We start from the raw sequence: 12219 nt of genomic DNA on the forward strand, positions 1-12219 counted from the left end.
GTCCAAACACGCAGCTTATATAATTAATACCTGGTCTGATCAGCTCTTGTAATCAATAGTCTAATCAATACCGGAACTGTTCATTCGCTGGTCTTTTCAATCCTTTTCCACAGAGCCTCAATTCATAACCAGTCTAATCTAATCAATTGAGTCTAATCTCAGTGCCTGGGGTAACCAGTATCGTCAGTGAGTCGTCAGTTTAGTTTATAGCTGCTTTACTCAATACATATTCAGTGCTTTCTATAATTTGATCTCTAATCCAAAGCTGTGTTCACATATATACCGGTACGATAGTGGTATAACTGTATCGATACAACGTATACCGGTACAGCTTAGTGCATCTGTCCACACTAGCGAGAAATGTTTGCGGTTTTCTTTCACGGTAGTTGAAATGCGCGTGCGCGCAAAATGTTTCCGTGGTTACCGAGTAACTTCTTTCCGAGAATATGGCGGATGAAACAACGTGTGTGTGCTTTTTGTTGTCAATGCACAGTCTGTATTTCTGGTGGTCATTTATTCAGTCGAATCGTATAAAACGCGCGAGGCAGTTGAGAAAGAAAGAAAGAGCGAGCCCGTTTACACGAGGACGCTGTCGGGTAAAAACGACTAAATATTTTATCGGAAGTGCCTTTCGTCTACACGGGGACGGCGTTTCCGAGGCTGAAAAACGGAAAAATTTGAAAACGCCTTCCAGAGTGGATAAGTTAAAAACAGCCCCCGTTGCATATCCGTCTAAACTACCCAATACGCGAAACTCTGCTCGGATCCGCTCACGTCGGGTACGCGTTTACGTCATACATATGTCATATACTGTACATGCCAGCCCGGGAAGTAAGAAAGTAAGTAAAAAAGTAAGAACATGTCTGATTACATCGATCCAACGGACCTTCAAGCTGCTCTGGCAGCTTTAATAAACGTCCAGGAGTCCTTCGAACATCTATACCGAATCTGCACATATACCGTTAATGAACAGAGGTGGGTATAGTATGCTCTTACTTTTTTACTTACTTTCTTACTTGCCATAGCCAGAGTAGTCAAAGTTTTCGCGGTGCAGATCAGACAAGACGGAAGACGTTGCGCATGCGTGCAGACATAGCGGAGGTCTTTCACAGCACCACCTAGCCGCCTGGCATGTACATCCAATTGAATTCCACACATTTATGTGTCACCGTATAGACGCAGATTTCCTCCTTGAAAACGGTCGTGTAGACGCGGAAAAAAGTGAGAACGAAAACGGACTTTTGCATTTTTGTTTCAGACCGTCCCCGTGTAAAGTGGGCCAAAGAAAACGAATCTCCTGTTCCAACTGTTCCTGGCATCGCTCGTCTCCCCAAAGCTCCAACAAACACATAACTTCGTCTTTGCTCCATGTAGCTCCACAGTCGTTTTGAACCATTTTGACGTTTTATTTACAGCTGGAAAGCACGTGCATATTGTATTGTATGACTAACCCGGAAGAAGTAGGAATGGTTCATTGCGCATGTGCATTATATTTGTATCAAGACAGAACCGCTTCATCTGTCCACACTACAGCAAAGCGCTACAGTACCGATACTGTACTGGCACGAAACCCATACATTTGTGGGTTTCGTACTGATACAGTTATACCGCTACAGTACCGGTATAGTTGCTAGTGTGGACAGGTGTTGCGGTACGAAAGTAGTATCGTATGGGTACAAAATCTCTAGTGTGGACAGGGTACAATAGACTGGTCTATTCTCAGTGACTGGCGTAACCAATACTGGATCTCATCATTTGTTAAGCCAGTATCTCACTGGGCTGCGACAGCTTGCGAAGATCATTCGTGAGAGAGTTTCAAAAGTGTCTTGAAACATTCGCGGGGCTTGTCAATCTCCTTGCACGAGTCGCAAAGTGTCGCTCCTTCGTCGGGGAAATTTCGAACATGTTCGAAATTTCGAACATGTTCAAAATTCCGTGCGACAAAATTTCTCTCAAAATAGCCGCAAATGTGTCGCAAAGCCGTTGTGCACCCTTCTCAAGTCAGTTTCCGTGACGCTTCCTCTACTCCCCTGCCTGCTGAGGGAAAGCCGGGCTGTGACAGCCTGTGACTAGTTGGAGACACAACAACTGCGGTAAAATATGTGAATATCAATTCGGTGTGATTCCAAGTGAAAATTGTTGCTAATTCGCATATTTTATCGCAATTGTTGTGTCTCCAACTAGTCGTGGGCTGTCGCAGCCCAGTGAGCTACTACCCTTAGCCCATGTTTACCTTAGACCGTATCAGCGGATCATCAGATTAACGTTTTTAAAACGATTAGTGTGCACACAGCAACGCCAATACACGATTCGCGTGCACACAACAATACCAATACGCGGATACGCTCGGCTCCGCAGGCATCCTGCTCTCCAAATCACTCCACCCTGAACAGCGAGTGCCCTCTGGAGGGAGCGCACTCCGGCCCTGCGCAGCTCACAGAGCGCGCGAGTGAAGCACACTAGCAGTGTTTTCGGGACTGAGCCGCTGTGTGTGTGATCCCAGCGCATATCACTTAACACTTGCAAGTGGAAGGATGGCAAGCCTAAAGACAATCATAACTACACAATGGGCAGTATTTGCATCAGTATTTGCAGTATTTTCATACTTTTATACTCTTTAATGAAAGGTGATACAAGGCAGAAGTCCACACCGTTTTTCAGCAGTCGCGTCACATGACCAACGCCAGCGAATCAGGAAGGTGGATGTCACAGTGACGTTGTCCAATGAGGACGCCAGCTAGAGCTCAGCACAGCGTATTCGCGTATCTCAATGTTTACACAGCACTGGACCAGATACGATCTGGATTGAATACGTGGACGCTGGCGGATTCCCGTTTCCCGGCGTTTCCAGGTGGTTTAATGTAAACGGACAGTGCATCCGCGAAGAAAACGAGACAGATACGGTCTAGTGTAACTGCTATACTTAGTATATAGTCTAATAACCAGTCTAATCTAATCAATTGAGTCTAATCTCAGTGCCTGGGGTAACCAGTATCATCAGTGAGTCGTCAGTTTAGTTTATAGCTGCTTTACTCAATACATATTCTATTCAGCACTTACTCTAATCTGATCTCTAATCTTACATAATCAATGGACTGGTCTATTCTCAGTGACTGGTGTAACCAATACTGGATCTAATCATTTGTTAGTGTAACTACTATACTCGGTATATATTCTAATAACCAGTCTAATCTGATCAATCTAATGTCAGTGTCTGGTATAAACAATACTGGATCTGATTAGCTGTTATTCTAATTTATAACTGTTCTACTCAATACACATGGTCATCAGTGCTTACCCTACATTGATAATTAATCTAATCTAATCTGATCTAACCTTATCAGTAACTAGTCTACTTTCAGTGCCTGGTATAATCATTGCTGGTTCTAATCAGTTATTAGTCTATTGAGTCTACTTTACCACTTGCCTTCTCAAATATTCTAATCAGCACCTACCCTCAACGAATACTGTCTAATCTAATCAGCAGGTCTAATCTCAATGCTTGATCAATTTCATCAGTCTAGTTTATAGCTGCATAATGCAATATAGTTTTTCATCAGCATGAACCCTAAAAGGATAATCTAATCTGATTTGATCTAAAGCTGATCTAATCTCAGTCTGTGCTATAATCAGTGCAGGGTCTAATCAAACATCGGGCTAGTTCATAGCGGTTCTACTCAATATACTGTAAATTCTCAACACTGATCACCTAATTGAGTCTAATCAAATCTAATCACCAGCTTGTCTGATCTTAATGCCTGGTATAATAAATACTGGGTCTGACTAGTCGTTAGTTTTGTTTTTCGCTGATCTGCTCAATAGATATTCTAAAAAAAAACACGGAGATAAATAATATCTAATGTGATGCCTCACTTTGTCGTCTGATCAAGCCCTGGTCCAATCGTTACAGATCTAATACCTGATTAATGCCTCATGTTAGTAACTACTAATTAATGACTAATTAAATATTGTTTTAATAATACTCGATAGTCCACCTTCATTATGGATTTATACACCTGTAGACAAAAAGGTCTCTCATACACACACACACACACACACACACGCGCATGCAACAGATGAGTCACTGAGTACCGGAGTCGGAGACCCTTCAGGTGAAAAGTTGTTCTTCAAGACCTGGAGGGTCTCCGACTCCGGTACTCAGTGACTCATCTGCTGTGTGTGTGTGTGTGTGTGTGGTAAATATATTACATATTCATCTCTTCATGCACGTTTCTAAAGGATGACGTAAACAGATGTCATCTCTGTACCATATTTACATCAGTCTTCTTTCTTCATTTCTTCTTCTCTCTTTTCCTCTTCCTCCGAACGCTGTGCGACTGCAGGCTTTAAACACGAGAAATTTCCCAGCATGCACTAAAGTCGTTGGTTCTTTGAGTGATTTTTAAATGGCCAGATGTGAGCAGATGTTCGTCTCAGTGTGTGTGAGAATGGAGTGATTAGTTACTGAAGCACGACTCGCTGGCTTGGTTGCTTTACTGATGAAGAAGAGCAGCTTATAGCAAAATCGTTACACACACACACACACACACACACACACACACACACACACACACACAGGTTACAGCTGTAACAGAGCTCTGACACTGGAGACTCCTTCCATGAATATTAAATAAGCGTCTCCTCCCAGGACACTTTAACCATCTCAGCGATTACCCAGTTTTATAACCTTTATATTACAGCGTATTAATGTCCAGAGCTGTTACTATAGCAACGATAACGTACTGTATGAGGACGAGCGCACTGACATTAAACCTGTGGAAATGAATCGACACCTTCTGACCAATCAGAATCCGGAATTCACAGCACTGTGGTGTGTGTGTATGTGGAGTTACGGTTAGATAATTACCGTCATATGAAGTTTAATATCAGCGCACGTCTGAAACACACTTTCTACGCCATCGTTTATTCTGAGGCTCCGCCCCCATTACCCTCCATTGTGTCTTTCCTCTGTAGCGCTTCGAATCTGGTGTAGAAACTGCAGCAGTGAGCTTTTCTGTTAAAGGTAAATAAGCATCATGCACAGAGCTGAGTATTCATCTGCTGGCAGCGTTCCTTAAATCAGCTACAAGCTCTCTCTCCCTCGCGCTCTCTCTCTCTCTCTCTCTCTCTCTCACTCTGATTATTGATTATTTCATTTGTGGCTTGAAGCAGTGGCCTGAGGGGATTGTAGTGATTTATAGTGTGTTTCTCTCTCTCTCTCTCTTTGTCTCGCTTTCTTTGCGTCTCTTTGCCTCTCATTGTCTCTGTGTTACTGTGTCTCTCTCTCTCTCTCTCTCTCCCTCTCTCTCTGCCCATATGCCTCACTCTGTTGCTCTCTCTCTCTTCGTTCTTTCTGTCCATCTCTCTGTCCATATCGCTTTGTCTCTATGTCTGTATCTCTCTCTCTCTGTTGCTGTCTTTGTCTGTTTCTCTCTTTCTATCGGTCTCTCTCTCTGTCTCGCTTTCTTTGCATCTCTTTGCCTCTCTTTGTCACTATCTCTGTGTTAGTCTCTCTCTGTCGTTCTTTCTGTCCATCTCTTTGTCTTTATCTTTGTGTGATTCTCTCTGTCGTTCTTTCTGTCCATCTCTTTGTCTGTATCTCTTCATCTGTATCTTTCTCTCTGTTGCTCTCTTTGTTTCTCTCTCTCTATCTGTCTTTCTCTGCTGCTCGCTCTCTTTCTCACTTTCTTTGCATCTCTTTGCCTCTCATTGTCTGTGTTTCTCTGTGTCGTTCTTTCTGTCCATCTCTGTCTGTATCTCTCTCTCTCTCTCTGTTGCTCTCTGTCTGTTGCTCTCTTTGTTTCTCTCTGTTGCTCTCTCTCTCTTTGCCTCTCATTGTCTCTATCTCTGTGTTACACACTATCTCTGTGTCGTTCTTTCTGTCCATCTGTCTGTATCTCGTTCTCTGTTTCTCTCTCTCTCTATCTTTCTCTCTGTTGCTCGCTCTCTTTCTTTGCGTCTCTTTGCTTCTCATTGTCTCTATCTCTGTTACACTCTCTCTCTGATTCTTTCTGTCCATCTCTGTCTGTATCTCTCTCTCTCTCTGTTGCTCTCTCTGTTGCGCTTTCTCTCTTTGTCGTTCTTTGTTTGTCTGTCTATATCTCTCTCTTTCTGTTGCTCTCTTTCTTTGCGTCTCTTTGCCTCTCATAGTCTCTATCTGTTACTTTCTCTCTCTGTCGTTCTTTCTGTCCATCTCTCTCTCTGTTTCTCTCTGTATCTGTCTTTCTCTGTTTCTCTCTCTCTCCTCTCTCTCTCTCTCTCTGCCTTTCTGTCTCTCTCTCATTTTGTCTTTGCTTTGTCTTGTCAGAGGAAGACCATTGTAAGAGATTCAGAATCCTTCTGCACTTTATTTGACTCTTTACTTCACACCTAGTTTTTGAAACAAGCAAGCACAACTTTATTCATCGCACACTTGTGAAATTTCCTCTCTGCATTTAACCCATCTGAAGCAGTGAACACACACATGCGCACACACACATGCATACCCAGAGCAGTGGCTAACATGCTAACAGCGCCCGGGGAGCAGTTGGGAGTTCGGGGCCTCGCTCAAGGGCACCTCAGCCCAAGGCCGTCCCATATTAACCTCACCTGCATGTCTTTGGACTGTGGGGGAAACTGGAGCACCCAGAGGAAACCCACGCAAACACGGGGAGAACATGCAAACTCCGCACAGAAAGGCCCTCACCGGCCACGGGGCTCGAACCCGGACCTTCTTGCTGTGAGGCGACAGCGCTAACCACTACACCACCGTGCCGCCCAAAACTACATCCTTACACACCTACATCCTTACACACACACAGTGTGTCTCTTGACAGTCTAAATTGCACTCCCCTGGGGAATTTTGCATTTTAAAATCCATCTCTCATGTGGAAGCGCACACTCCTGTGTTTAATGAGAGCATGATGATGTTTTCATGTCGCGCTGTGTTTACTCAAACCACACTCACTCAAGCAGCCAAGACTGTACCGTTCTCCGTGCTGGGACTGGATTTAATCTCACTTGTAAGATGTGTTTGGGGAAGAAAATCTGTTCCAAATGAGAGTAAATGGTATTTAAAAATGCCTAATGCTATTAATGAGGCTCCAGTTCTTTCTTCATGATCCAGAAACGATAGCACACTCATGTTCAAGTCTCAGGCTCGGAGCTGAAATGAGGCAATCAAGAGCTAATGAGCAATCCAGGCTGAGATTGGGTGTCGTTCACTTGATGGTGATTGATTGTGATCCCGGCAATCATTGTGCACTTGTTTCAAGTGTGTTCAGACCCCTCCTCTGGAACATCACGGGAAGATCTTTGATTTTTTTCCCCTGTATTGATATTGCCTTGTATTCACCCCACTGGAGACCGTTGAAGTGGACATTGTGTCTATTCAGCTCTGCTGGTGAGCTGCAGGATTCCGTCCTTTGTAAAGTCTTACGTCAAATGCCCTTTAGCCCCCTTCATCACTAGCACCAATTTAGATGCTTTCGTTACAATGTGAAAGAAGGGAACCAAGTGATGACTCACTCTTGTTGCCCACGGTGACCACCTTCCTGCTCAAGTGTCATCTTTGTCCTTTGCTTTCATCTTGACATCTTAAATAAGTCCTCTCATTAGCTGTGGACTGCTTCTTGGTGGTCCTTTGATCATGTCTACTAATTTTTGATTTATTTCCGGACTTCAGTATTGGTCCTCTTGTTACTACTCCGTAAGCACCCGGTCCTGCTCAGGGTCTTGATGGATCCAGAGCCAATCCCAGAACCACTGGGTGTTTTACTCACTGTTTTGTAGCGAGAACAGAATCAGTGTTTTGATTCGAGAAGGAAAAATCAATCCAGTGGTCAGTTCCCCCACACTGACTTGCTTTAAAGCTTTTGTGTTTAAACCTCGCTTTAATGGTCTTCTCCACATTGATCCATCTGTTTCTTTTGTGCAGTTGAGATTTGATCGGTGATGGTGTACACATTAAATTACATTTGTGACATTTTGCAGAGCTTATCCAAAGCAACTTACATATATCTTATTTTATACAACTGAGCTAAGAGCCTTAAGTGGTACCTTGGCAGTGCGGGGATATAAACTCATGACCTTCTGATCAGTAGGCCACCATTTTTAACCACTGAGCTACTACTTCCTACACAGAGCTCCCATCGTGCTCTCTTTTCACACTAGCAGTGACTCATCCCTGCTCTTTTATGTGTAATAGTAGAGCTACACTTAGAGCGATGAGGTTTACCTTTACACTCAGCAGGATCGCCAGTCTCGAACTTCTAAATACCAATAAATGCACCCTTTGCTCAGAAATCCCCAGAGTATTTTCCCTTGAATTAGTTTCTCAGTTCGGGTCTTTGGAAAATAAAAGCGTGCTTTATAACTTCCTTTCTCCCTTAACTTTGTGCATAAGCAGAAGAATTGAAAGCTAGTGGGAACCAGCTAGCATGAAGATTTACCTGTCTTCCATGCATCTTTAAACCAGTTCAGAAAATCTAAACTACACCGAGATTCTGTGCTGAACATTCTAGTGAAGATGGTATCATCTGTAACCATGCATCACAGTGATGGCATCTATTTAGAAGAAGAAGAAGCAGCACAGACTCAACCCTCTGGGGTCTGAGGGTATTTTCTGGCACTCTAATGAGTTTGGTATGCTCTGATTTTGTCAATTTCAACAAATCTAAGTATTTTCAAAGTCATATGACTTTTTTTTTTGCATTCAGCACAAGTTCAGCTACAGTAATGTCCATGTAGTACGTATGTCATGATTGTACTTTTAAATAAATAACAGATAAATGAAGGTGTAAAAAGCAGTTTTAGAACTGTGTTGGAATGTGTGAAAAAACATGACCTTACCCATTGTGTCGAACCGTTTTGGTCCCTTGAGGTGATTCTGCTCAGGCTGAGGAATGGATCAAGCACAAAAACTTAAATCTGCTCCATTGATTTGGACAATTAACTGGCCATCAAAAAATGTATGTCCTGTTGTTTTGGGATAAAGGGTTGGCAGTGGGAGGAAGAGTATGAGAAGAGTAAAAAATTTCCATTCATTCAATGAGAAGAGTAAAAACCCTTCCCACTGCCAACTAATCCCATTAGATTAACTCAGTCCCATCAGGTCAAGCCCCAATGGGTAAGGTCGTGGTTTTTCACACATTCCAACACAGTTCTAAAACTAATTTTTACAACATCTTCATTTATCTGGTATTTGACTCGATTCAGTGTGCCTTGAAATTAACTCTTGTACTATTTTACTCAGTTCAGAGCCACAGCCAACTCTGTTACACAATTACTCTGTAATTTTGCTCCCACTCCAAATTTTACTCTTTAAACTCAAAATGGAGCAAAATTCACTATTTTTGAGGAAAATACTTTTAACTCTGGAAAAAACTGCTGTCATTTTTCCTATGCATGCACTACAGTGCACACACATCAACTGATCTGCTCATCAGAAATGGAAGAAATATTTACACTTACTCGAGCTGATCTTTGGCTGGATCGAGTCGAAGTGTAAAACAAACAAGCAAAAAAAGGCACCACTCATCATCAGTGTCGCAGTTCTCAAGATTGAACCGAATCGCTATCCTGAATCATGAAGCGATTTGCTGTCCTGAGTCATCCAAAGCGCATAAAATCTGTGTGCCATCTCGCAACAAATTTTACCTCCAAATAGCCTAAACTATGGCTGGCAGATTTTATCCTGTTTACAGTGGGTGTTCCCACCGCGAAAGGGAAACCAATTGAAACCGAAAGAGTGAAGGTGATTATCATGGCGTTACCATGTGAATAGTGTTTTATGAATGTGTAAGTGGGAGCTCAGCGCTCCGACTCTGGTGTGACTGAGGAAGGTGACCAAGTTTTACGTTTCGTCTAATTTAGGTAATTTAAAAACTATAATATTATTTGGCAGTGGGCACATAGGAAAGTATAAAGTTTCTGTCAATATGTTTATCATGCTTGTATGATTAAAAACTCACGAAGATATTTATCTAAATACATGACCTATTCATTATAAACCTGTTGAGGTCCACCGGCAAAGCTCTCAATCCTAAAGGGTTAAGCACACCAGTGAAATTCCTCCTCTGCATTTAACCCATCTGAAGCAGTGAAAAAAAAAACACACACACAAATGAACACGAACACATACCCAGAGCAGTGGGCAGCTACACTACAGCACCCAGGGAGCAGTTGGGGGTTGGGTACCTTGCTCAAGGGCACTTCAGCCCAACCTCGGGCCATGTCTTTGGGGAAAACCAGAGCACCTAAAGAAAACCGATGCAGACACAGGGAGAACATGCAAACTCCACACAGAGAGGCCCCTGTCAGCCACTGGGCTCAAACCCAGAACCTTCTTGCTGTGAGGCGACAGTGCTAACGACTACACCACTGTGCCACCCTATGTTGATGTTGTAATGGTGATGTACACATTGCACTCATCGTTGTAGTGCCGCTTAAGAGGGCCAAAGATGCAGAACCAGGTTTTTATTTTCTTCCTACTTCTATTCCAACACATTATCTTTCTCCTTAACTCATTCTTCTTCCATTACTACAGCAGAAGTCCTGCAGATTCTCTTGCCCGTTGCAGCTGGATAACCATCCCTTCTACAATGCTCCAGCCCACCTTGCATCATCACTTCCATTGTAAACAACTCCATCTAGTCACCACCTGATTTCAAGAGAGCAAAGGTTATACCTACCCTGGAAAACTCCACAGCTGATACCTGAGACATCAGGAACTACCAAACAGTGTCACTTCTCTCTGTTCTTTTTAAAATTCTTGAACATGTAGTATAAATCCAGTTGCCTCTCAGTCTTCGCCAGAACAACCTCCAAGTGCCTTACCAGTCTGGCTTCAAAGTGGCATACTCCATAGAAATACCCTTGTGGATGTTACTGAGAAGCTCCATGTCTCTCGATCAGTCAACCTGGCAGTGATCCTCACCTTCCTTGACCTTTCAGCATCCCTTGACACCGACAGTCACAAGACTCTCCTGTCCATCTGCATGAGTCTTGGAATTTGTAGCTCAGCATGTTGGTGGTTTGCTTCTTATCTGGTAGAATGGTCATACCAAGTGACCTGGATGGGATCCATATCTGTTCCATGCAGACTTCCTTCTGGTGTCCCACAAGGCTTTGTGCTCGATCCCTTTTATATACAGTATATGGTGAAAAGCATGTGGACACCTGATAATCACACCCCATTGTAAAACCATGGGAAGTAACACGAGTTTGTTCCTGTTGCTGCTATAACAGTCTCCACTCTTTGGGGAAAGCTTTCCACTAGATTTTGGAGCATGGCTATGGGGATTTGTCCATTCAGCCACAAGCATTATTGAGGTCAGGCACTAAAGTCCATATATGAGAAGGTCTGGTGCACAGTCCACAAGGGCATTGTGGTAATGAAGCAGGCTTGGACCTTTGGTTTCATTTATGGGGAATCATAATACTACAGCTTACAAAGACATTCTAGACAATTGTGTGCTTCCAACTTTGTGATAAATGTCTGAGGAAGAACCACATGTGGGTATGTTGGCCAGTTGTCCACAAACTTTTGGCAATATAATGTATGAGGTTATCCTCACATGGGTTTTCATACCACTGCTATACTGATGACACTCAACTCCCCTTTCATCCCTCAGACACTTATGTTACTGCACGTATCTTGGTGGCCAATGGGGAAGCAATGGCCTAAAGGTTAGAGAAGCAGCCTTGGGACCAAAAGGTTGCCGATTTGATTCCCTGGACCAGCAGGAATGGCTGAAGTGCCCTAACTTTAGGGGGAAGACACCTAAGGTTAATGGCTGAAGTGCCCTAACCTTAGGGGCAAGGCACCTAACCCCCAAATGCTCCCCAGGCTGCCCACTGCTGTTGCTCTGGATAAGCATGTCTACTAAATGGTAAACTAATGGTAGATATTAAGATACCAAGACTGAGATCCCTGGAGATGTATATCAATATCTTGTGATCCCCATGGACAACTTTCAGATCTCACCATCTGTTACCATACCACTTTGTAGCCCTTGACAACTTTCAAATCACACCATCTCGCAACATTGCTATGGTTCTGGACAACCAGCTGTCCTTTTTCATGTCAGTTTCTCTTTTATAACCTCAGGAGGCTCCACAGAGGCCACTTAGGTACTCAGGTGTTCAGTCCTTTGTCATTTCAAAACTGGTTCAACTGCAACTCATGCTTGCTATGGCTCCCCTTAAGCACCATCTGACTTTTGCCCCGATCCAGAATGC

General features: G+C 43.3%; 1 protein-coding gene across 4 annotated transcripts in view; it reads left to right on the forward strand.

Annotated features, from left to right (window-relative positions):
- sgsm1a (small G protein signaling modulator 1a) overlaps positions 1-12219 on the forward strand; it is a 49433-nt gene that overhangs the window by 651 nt on the left and 36563 nt on the right. The gene's annotated exons all lie outside the window — the stretch shown is intronic.

Source organism: Neoarius graeffei, chromosome 24, assembly GCF_027579695.1.
Source record: "Neoarius graeffei isolate fNeoGra1 chromosome 24, fNeoGra1.pri, whole genome shotgun sequence".
Taxonomy (NCBI): Eukaryota; Metazoa; Chordata; class Actinopteri; order Siluriformes; family Ariidae; genus Neoarius; species Neoarius graeffei.